We start from the raw sequence: 10,055 nt of genomic DNA, 5'->3' as shown, positions 1-10,055 counted from the left end.
TTGAAGAAATTTCATAGTGAACACAAATATACCCACCGCCCAGATCCTATCATTAAGTATCTACTATACTTCCTTATCTCTTATCTATCCATCCCTCTATAGTATTTGTTTTTTTCTTCTTTTCGCTTGCTTGTATTTCCCAATTTTTTGTAATGAGCACACATTGCTTTTGTAATAAGAAAAAAAAAAGTTTTTGCTTGTTTTTTTCCTAATTGAAAGAAAGTAGGGGCTGGCCAGTGGCTCACTCGGAAGAGTGTGGTGCTGATAACACCAAGGCCACGGGTTCAGAATCTATACAGGGATGGCCGGTTCGCTCACTGGCTGAGCGTGGTGCTGACAACACCAAGCCAAGGGTTAAGATCCCCTTACCGGTCATCTTTTTAAAATTAAAAAAAAAAAAAAAAAAAGGAAAGAAAGTAGATGCATGCCCCCTTGCGGCTGCACGTTCACTTTTGCCTTTCTGTTGGAACCTCCCCAAAGTCTTTCACTTGGTCTTCTCTGTGCACAGTTGTGTTACGGCCTTACAGCTCTGTCCTCCTCGCAGGGCTACTGATCAGACTCCTGAAAAACCCCACCCCTGTGCTGAATTCCTCAGGCTGGGGGCCTAGTCCTGCTTCCTGGAATCTGACTTTTTTTTTTCCTTGGAGTCTGACTTGGTTGCAATACAGGAGAATACAGTCAGAATCATCCAAACACAGAACCCACGACACTACGACACTAATCACACACATACACACACATTGAGGATAGTTATCTACAGCAGTCACACTGCACAGGGAGACAGGTGCACAACTGGCTTCTGGGAGAGAAGACCACACCCTGTGACAAGTGTGTGGAATCTCTCCATTAAAGGTCACAGTAGCCATCAGTGGTGAAAGCAGAGTTAGCTTCTTGGGCCTGAGATCTGTGCAGTCACACAGGGCTCCATGTTCAAAAAGGTCCCATGATTATTTTCATGCTCTGCTGCCGCCATCTTGAAATTCATAATAATTTTGAACAAGTCACTCTGCATTTTCGTTTTGCACTGAGTCCCACAAATTATGTCCCAGGTAAAATGTTCCAAGACTAGGGCAGAGCAGAGGACCCTTGGAGATAAGATGGCCTTGACTTGCCTGCACCGTGGTATTCATACAGGGGGGCGGGGGGATGACAGCTGTCTAGTCATTAAGTCCTCTAAAATAATGGCTAATGTTACTGTGTGTTATTGGTAATGATTATAAGAGTTAGGGAACTCCTCCAAAATTGTTTTCCGAACTTCATTTAAGCTTGGTTAATTTACTATCCACTTGTCAGTCATTCTGCTTTGTTTCACTGATGCATTTGCAAAGCTTTTTTATTCAATCAGTACCTTTGACGACCATCAGGAACTCAACACAAATACACACCCAGCCTTTCAAACACCCACGGAGATGCTGTACAAACTCATTCAGATATTACCCCCATTTGTCAGTTGTATCAACAGTCCCTAAAATCCCACCCCATCCCCCACCCAACTGCCACAGATTCTCTCAAAGTTCACATGGATACACACACACTCCCACTCCCACACACACACGCTCACACACTCAGGCCATCTGGCTGAAGGTGAGCAATATCTGCATGATTCTCTCCTGTTCGACAAGTGAAAAACTCCTTCCAGGAATGGCTGATATGAAGGCTGCCTATGTGCAGAGTACAGACTCTATCATTTGCATTTGAACATTTAAAAATTATTAGAAATTAGAAATTGTTTTTGTCTCTGTGTGTGTGTGTGAGTGTGTAATTTCTGGGTGGCTAAGAAGGATAAGTCTTGGCATCTTGAAAGTACATTAGAAGGGCCGGCCTGTGGCTCACTTGGGAGAGTGTGGTGCTGATAACACCAAGGCCAAGGGTTCAGATCCCTGTGTAGGGATGGCCGGTTGGCTCGATTGGAGAGCGTGGTGCTGACAACACCAAGTCAGGGGTTAAGATCCCCTTACCGGTCATCTTTTAAAAAAAAAGAAAGAAAGTACATTAGAAATATTCCTATAGTTTTCTAGATTTCTAGGGAGAGCCAGGGGTTATCATTATGTGGAAACTTAGTAAGGAAATAAAGTTGATTTTGTGTCTTTGCGGGGTTTGAAGGTTGGAGGCCTTGGAAGCTTTGCAAAGACCCTGGGGTGAGCCCCTGGGGGCACAGGGCCCTGGTTTAATGAGGGCTGCCCAAATCAAGGGAAAAACTAACAACTCCACTGCCTCTCATGCTACAACAAATACAGATTTTTAGATAAGAGCTAGGGCCAAGAGGGGGTGAGAATGAAAAACGATGTCACCTGCTGCTGTCAGGTTTCCTGCAAGAAATCCTGGTGGAGAAGAGACTCCTGGCTCAGTAAATGAGTCACTGACTTGATGAGCCAAGAGAGATGGCAAGCAGATTTCAGGAAATAAACAAGGAAAAATCTCAGGGAAAGTTTTCAGTTCTAGTGTGAAACTGTCAAGCCGCTATGCTCTTGTGCAAATTCAAGGAGAAAAATGACAGTAAGAAAGACGACAGAAATAGCAAGGAACCAGATGGCTCAAGTGAGAGAGAGCCTATGCCGTTGGGCAATTTAGAACAACCCATGGAGATGGCACCAATTCGGCAAGGTACCCAGGCAGCTTCAGAGAGGTGGAAAATACCCTAGTGCCCAAGGCCTTCAGTCATTCATAATCAAACGGATATTCATTGAGCATCCATCAAATTCCTGTGGAAGGCACTGGGCATGGAGCGGTGAATGAGGCATTATGGTCCCTGGCCACACAGAGCTCACAGCCATTGAGCAAGTCACTGGACTTGTGTCCAGTGACAAGGAAGAAGGTTCAGGGGTATAGGGCTACTGAGAGGGTCCTGGAGGGCTTCTCTGACACTTGCAGTAGGATTGTCCAGACATAAAAAAGGTCAGGTTGAATTTCAGACAGAAGCCTAGAATAGAAGGAGCAGGGCTGTTGCCAAGAACTGAAAGGAGAGCACTTTGGGGAACAAGAAAGGACAGGATGGGTCCTTTCTATTCTATTTTGTGTTATTTGTTTGCTTAGCAAATTTGGTGTGGTGGAGGTGGGCATCTCCTAAGTGCCGGGCAGCCTGTTAGGGACTTTTTGTTTACTCACAGAGCAATTCAATTCACCAGTGTTTACTGAACTCCCTAAGCAAATGAGCTGGGCCCATAGGAGCAAAGGCCCAGAGGTGGGACCCCACAAAGCAATCTCAGAGAAGAACCAGGTTTCCCTTGGCGTTGGAGTAGGGTAAGGGTGCTGAGGCCTGAAGGAATAGTGGGTTGATCCTCGGACTTCAGTCTGGTGGGGGCAGGTTGAGTCCTGGAGAGATCAGTGCCCTGGGAAGCCAAGGCTGGGTGGGGAAGGTCCCACCTCAGCACATTCTTTGGAGATAATTAACCCAGAGACCCTAACAGCTGCCACAACCACCCTTCAGGAATTCGGGCCCTCCCTAGATGACATGAAGGCAAGCCCTCCCACTGCGCAGCCCTGTGGGAGAAGGCATCTCATTAAGTCCTCTCATTAGATGTGCTGACCTGGGGTCACCTGGCTTCCTGGGACAGCACTTACCTACACCCTGGGCTCTCGAGCCTGGACTGATGGCTGCTTTCCCCCCAGGACAGGAGCCCACCAATTCCCTTCCGGCTGAGGTCCCTCAGGCCCTCAAGGACCCTGACTCATCACACAATGGCATCCAGGAGAGCAAGGGAGCCCTGTAGGAGAAGGTAAGAGTCTTGGGTCCCATTCCAGCCTGGCCACTGGTTCACTTTGGTGACCCTCAGGCATGGCCTTACTCTCTCTGGAACTCAATGACTTTTGAGATCTGGGACTTATGAATCTGGGAATTGGGCACAGAGTCAGGTGACTCAGCCTGGACCTGGGCTTGGTGTGTGGAGCCCCAGGGAAGGCAGACAAGGGCAGAGATGAGGGAAGCAGAGGGCATTGTGAGAGTGAAGAAGAGGCACCCGACTCAGCCCGGGGTCCAGGGGAGCTATCCCAAAGGAAGTGGTGTCTGAGCTGAGACTAAAAGATGAGCAGGAGTTAGCCAGGAAAGAGGAAAAAGCATTCAGAAGGCCAGGCCAGCCTGGCCAAAGACTGGGAGGCCTGGGAAAGCAGGGTTATTCAGGGGACACAACAAAACTCAGTTTGGCTGGGGCTAGGACTTCCTAGGGGGAAACTGGCCAGAGATGAGAGGCCAGGGGGGAAGTGAGGAGAGACTGGGTCTGATATGCAGAAGCCATTCAGCTACCTTGGCAAGAATGAACCAGGCAGGGTGACACTGAGGACACTAAGAGGCCAGGCAGGAGGTGCAGGTGGTGGCCTGGCTGAGGGCAGGGTGGTGGGGGTGGGAAGGAGGGGGCTCACTTGGTGGCTGATGGAGTGCCAGGGGAAAGGTGTGGGGAGAGGTCTCATGAGGACCCAGGAAGGAGAGCAGTTCTAAGGAGAGGAGATAGGGGTGACTCTACACCATGAGTCTGGGGTGCGTGAGGGTCATTCTAAGTGGGGGAAGTGGAGGCTCCACTACGAGGACAAAAACAAGGCCCTGGAAGTTGTCAGGCTGCCCTGGAGAAAAGGATCAAGGATGAGGGAAGGGGACCCAAACTTGTGAGGAACCCGCCGAGGGGCATGAAGAGAGACAGCCAGAGAAGCAGCGAGAAATCCAAGAGCAGAGGTCACAGAAGCCAAAAGGAACTTCAAAAGAGGGCAGGAGCAGCTGTGTCCAACACACCTGGAACAGGTCAAAGGCGGAGAGGACTGAGAAGCGGAGAGACAGGGAGCATTTGTCCCTCCTGACGAGGTGGAGGAGGTTTTGATGGTAGAGGTGGGGTTCCTAGGGGGCATCATCAGCGGCCAGGTCTGAGCGTGAGCAGGGCCGCCATACAGGACGGAACAGGTTGTGACTATGCATCACGAAAACATGGCGGGAGGCAATAGGGAACCCCCTGGAGTTGGAGTATTTGGGGAAATCTGTAACTGCAGTAGGAACACTTCCCACATGATGGCGCCAAAGACCAACTCCGTACTTCTTGGGGTCGGATGGGTCAGAACAGAGGTCAGTTTGGGTATCCTCCACCCCAGGTCATCTTCGATTGGAGGAGGGGGTTGCTAGATGCCCGGTGGTCAGAACCCTCCCCACCACGACGCCTTCTAAATCTCTATCAGAACAGTTCTCCTAGAGACAGGAACTCACAAATAAACTATACCCCCCCAAAAGGGTCCCAGGGGAGCTGCTCATCCCATGATCTGGGAGAGGCAAGGACGTCCCTCCCACTTGTCCCTTAGGAGAAGAGAGTCAGGAAGGAAGGAAGGACGCCCGGCCCACTTAGCGGGACACACAGTCACTCCACCCCTTGCCCACGCCAGCCCAGTATGGCCCTGCTCAAAGCTCCCCCTGGAGGCTAAAGCTGGACCAACTGGGGACAGTGGCAGAGAGACAGCCCAGCCTGGGCAGAGTCCCCAGGAGGCTTAGAAACTTAACCTACCCAGCAAAGTGCAGAGGCCAACCTGGAGATGCCTCAATAAGAAAGGGGCATGATGTTTCTGAAAATGATGACATGTTCACAGCAAACCATTCTTTGTACAAGTAAATACAAAGAAGAAAATAAAACCAAGTGAAATTACAATGCCCAGAGATGATGGTCACTGCTGTTGCAGGGATGGTCCTGACTGCTCCCAGGGCCAATGGATTTACATCTGACCTGAGGAGACTCCTGCTACACAGGCTGTTCTGGAGCTTTCCCCACTCCACCACGCTTACTGTGTTGAGCACCTTTCAACATGATGGATGGTGTTAGATATAAAAGCCTCACTCCCTACCCTGACCTCACCCCACTCACCTCTCAGATCTTACCTCCTTCGTGTCTTCCAGCCTACATGACTCAAATACAGCAAGCTCATTCTCAACTCCTAGCCATTACCCTTGCTGTTCCCTCTGCCCGGAACATTCTTCCTCTGGATCTTTCCATGACAGTTTCCTTCTTGTCATTCAGGTCTCAGCGCCAATATCACAGGCCTCAAAGAGGCCTTCCCTGGCCACCCTGACCAATGTAGCCCCTCAGCCCATCACTCCAAACCATACAACCCTACTTTGTCTCATTTCTTGTCTGTCTCCTTAGGCTAAAGTGTAAACTGCTTCAGAGCAGGGACCAGAATGATGCCAGGCACGTAGCAGGTGCTCATTCCATGCCCACTGTCCACTTTTGGTGGCCATGGAGAATCTCAGAGAACAAGTGAACCTCCCTCAGTCCTCTGTCTCCCACTAATGGACTGTGTCATCACTTTATCCCTGATTAAACAAGCCAGTTAGCACCATCTTTAAGGACAGACTTTTTCCTGCTTGAACAACTATTTCTTTGGGATAAATTTCATGAAGTGGAATGGCAGGGTGAAAGGGAGATTTGCATTTGACATCCTGATACATACTGAAAAAGCTACTCTTAAACACGCAAACCAATTCCCACTCTCCTGAGAGTGTCCACCTTTACATCATATTCATCACCACCCATCTCAGAAGCCCCCCAAAAAGTATCTCATCAGTTACATTTGCATTGTGTTATTAATGAGATGGAGCACCTCTTCAAATTGCAACTTGAATGAGGGAATGCATGAGTACAGTTAAGGCATCAGAAAGGAGAAGTAGCTCTAGGAACCATAAGGTGACAGTGGTAAAGCCAGGACTTGAACATGGGGCAGCATCCCCGGCCCTTGTCCTTTGGCACTCACGATGGGAAGTAGGGTCCAGGTGGGGCTGGAGGGGTGTGGAGGTTGGTGGCCGGTACAGGCATACCCATGAGCCCCATGCTCACTTCCTCTTGAGCCTGCCTCTGCCCCCACCACACACTGAAGTCCTCTAGCAGGCCATGGCACTTTTGGCCCTCCCTCACTTACCTCTTGGGGACCTGGTTGACCACTGTCCTCTCCAGTGCTGTCTCCAGCCCAGACCCCTTGTTCCTCTACCTGCATATCCAGCTGCCTTCTGAACACCCGAAGGGTCAGATCCATGCTCCTCAGCCAGTTCACAAGGCGCCTCTGACTGGCCCCTTCCCCAACAAATGTACACACAATTGTCCAGCCACACAAAACTTTTGCTCTCTCCAGCAAGTGAGGCTGCTCCTCTCTCCCATGCCTTAAACTCTGCTGCTCTCCCTGACCCAGAAGATCCTCCAAGGACCCACTCTCTGCCTGCCTAGTGAGCCCCAACAACTTGCCATGCTAAGGGTTCCTTCCCTGCAAAGCCCTTCCTAACCAGCACACACTCTCTCTCTCCGTCTCTCACATGCACACCCAACAAATGTGCACACAGACACAGTCACACACACTCACATATACATACACTTTCAGCATTGGTGAAACAAGAGGTGTGGAGACATGAGACATCTGTTCCAATCAACTGTGAGCCCCCAAGAGCAACGAATGGGGTTGCCTCACCTCTGGTCCCCCCAGAGCAGGCCAGGTATACAGCAGACATTCCAAGAATGAATGAATGAATGAATGATGTGGCCACAGGCAGAATAAGGGCCAGGCTTCTGTTCTGTCTCTTCACAGAAAGCTGAGGGGGAGTTGCATACCAGAGAGCTGTAACCAATGTGTGCTTTGGGATGGGGTGAGGAAGGCTCTGGTTTTTCTGGGTTTGGGGACTTGAACTGCATTACTGCCAAAAGTGGAACTAGCAGTGCCATGTATGAGGACCCAGGATTTGCTATGGCTCTCACCATTCTGCCATCTGATAGAGGGATTTTTCTCAGGCCTGAGTCAATCTCCAGAAGAATGTGAACTCCTCGGTGTTAGAAGTGTTGACGATTCCTTGCTACACCCCAGCTTCCAGCCCAGCACTGGACAGAGGATGTGCTCAGGAGTGATGTCTGACTCAAACAGAACCAAACTGACACAACTCGGGGGGCCAAGGTGGAGCTCAAACTCTGCTCTTCCTAACTACATGACCATGGAAGGTTTCCACCTTCCCTGAGCCTCGAGAGTCTCCTCTGTGAAGGAGGTTTCAGCTGTGTCCTTCCTTGCCCACTCACCAGTTGTTGGGGAGAGACCTGGGAGGCCTCCAGCACTCCATGGTCCTCAGACACTGTCTTTCTCTCAAGGGCCCTGGGTAGGGGGACAGGGTCAAATGAACTCTCAGGTGTTCCACCTGCTCACTGCGACACCATTTGTACCTGGTCCTAGTGGTCACTGGCCTGGCTGTAGACAAGGATAATAGGCAGAGAAAGGTGCCCAGAGGGGTGTGTGGGAAACCTGGAGGAAGGGACATTTGAGCTATTTGTCCAAGTGGATAAAGAGGAGGAGCATCCCATGTAGAAGGGAGGCTGGGAGAAAAGGCAGAGGCTGGAGGGTGGGGACTATGTCCAGGGGGTGGCAGGTAGGTTGCTACAGTGGAAGCGAGAGCAGCACAGGCTGTAGAATAGGTGAGAGATAAAGAGGTGAAGTCATCTTAGGCCAGATCTCCTGGGCCTCAGAGGCCCCATCACAGGGTATGAACTTATCCTGAAGGCAATGGAGAACCACTGAAGCCTCTTAAGCAGGGAACAATATGATCTGATTTGTGATTTAAAAGATCACTCACACTGTTGCGCAGAGAACAATTGTAGGGGACAAAGGTAGAGGGTAGAGAGGCTAGGAAAGATGGTAGCACAGGCCCAGGTATGAGCTGTGACGATGGAGGAACATAGACACACACAGGACAGAGTGGCTGACTGACTGTGAAGGGTAAGGGAATCATCCACTAAAAGTGGGAATTTTCTGGAAGTGGAATTCTAGAATTCCAGACTGAGAAGTTCCTCAGACAGTGCCCTGGTGAGCCCCCACCATCAGAGCCCTGAGTAATGGCACTGAGACAGCTCTGTGCCACTGCCACCCTAGGGGCCAGCATGCTGCCCAGCCCTGAGTGCACAGTTGGTGTTTGTTGAATGAATGAATAAAAGAGCACTCGTAGTTAAGAGGTTAAGATATTAAGGAGGTAGAATCAAGAGGACTAGGCAGCTGAATGAAGGTGCAGGGAGGAGACAGGGAGACATCAAAATTCATGTTTTAACTCATTCATTCACTTGCTCATTCAACAAACACTTTTTTTTTTTTGCAACTGCAGGTATGGGGGATCTGAACCCTTGACCTTCATGTTATAACAATGCACTGTAATCAACTGAGCAACCGGCAGCCCCAACAAATATTTCCTGAACTCTCACTGAGGGACTCACCACCAGTGACAGTGATGACAAGGGCTTCTGTGGTCCCTGCTCCCACATTTCATAGAGACCCACAGTCAGGCAAGCTTAGGCACATGAGCACGTATGGGCATGCATACTGCCTGGCCGTGGTGAGCGGCATAAAAAGAGTTGATAGGAAGCTGGAACAGATAGTCACAAGAAGAGACTGTCTGCAGAGAAGGTGTTCAGGGCATGCCCTGCTGACAAGGTGACTTTAGAGATAGGCAGCGGTCAATTGGTGCCAGTTTTAAGAGCTCCAGAGAGGTCCAGCCTCTGGCTCAGGTGGGGCCTGGGTGGACAGTGGTGCTTTGCAAGAACTAGGACAAAGGAAGAAGAGTATGTTGGGGGATAATCATGAGGACTGGTGAGTCATCCAGAGAGAGCATCCAGGGGCTCTGGGCACAGAGGAAAGCTGGGGAGGTCAGCAGGGGATGGATGGAAGCCCTGAGACTGGATGATACTTTAGAGTGGGGAGAATAAAGAGAAGAGCCCAACCCCTGGAAACAGTGCCCAGGTTTAAGGTCTACAGAGAAAGGAGTGCTGCAAAGGAAGGCAAAGAGGAGAGGCTGGAAGGTGGAGTACTGGGAGAGACTGAAGTGTGTCTCTGGTAAGGGCCCCGGGAAGGCCCCTGCCCCCTGCCGAGGGTAGTCAAGATCAGCTCTCAGGACCTGGATAGGGGGCAGATATGCAGGGACCTCTTCCAGTCCCTCAAACCACTCCTGGTATATCTTACCTACTTCTCAAGATGAGGGGTTGCAGGAGTGCAGGGCCTGGAGAAGCTGAAGGGTAGGGGCCCAGGATGTCTAGGGCTGGAGAGCACCAATGGTGTCTTATTGATGGGAGAGTTGGAGA

Source organism: Cynocephalus volans, chromosome 10 (genome assembly GCF_027409185.1).
Source record: "Cynocephalus volans isolate mCynVol1 chromosome 10, mCynVol1.pri, whole genome shotgun sequence".
In the NCBI taxonomy this organism is placed as follows: Eukaryota; Metazoa; Chordata; class Mammalia; order Dermoptera; family Cynocephalidae; genus Cynocephalus; species Cynocephalus volans.
Note: the sequence above shows the minus strand (reverse complement) of the source record.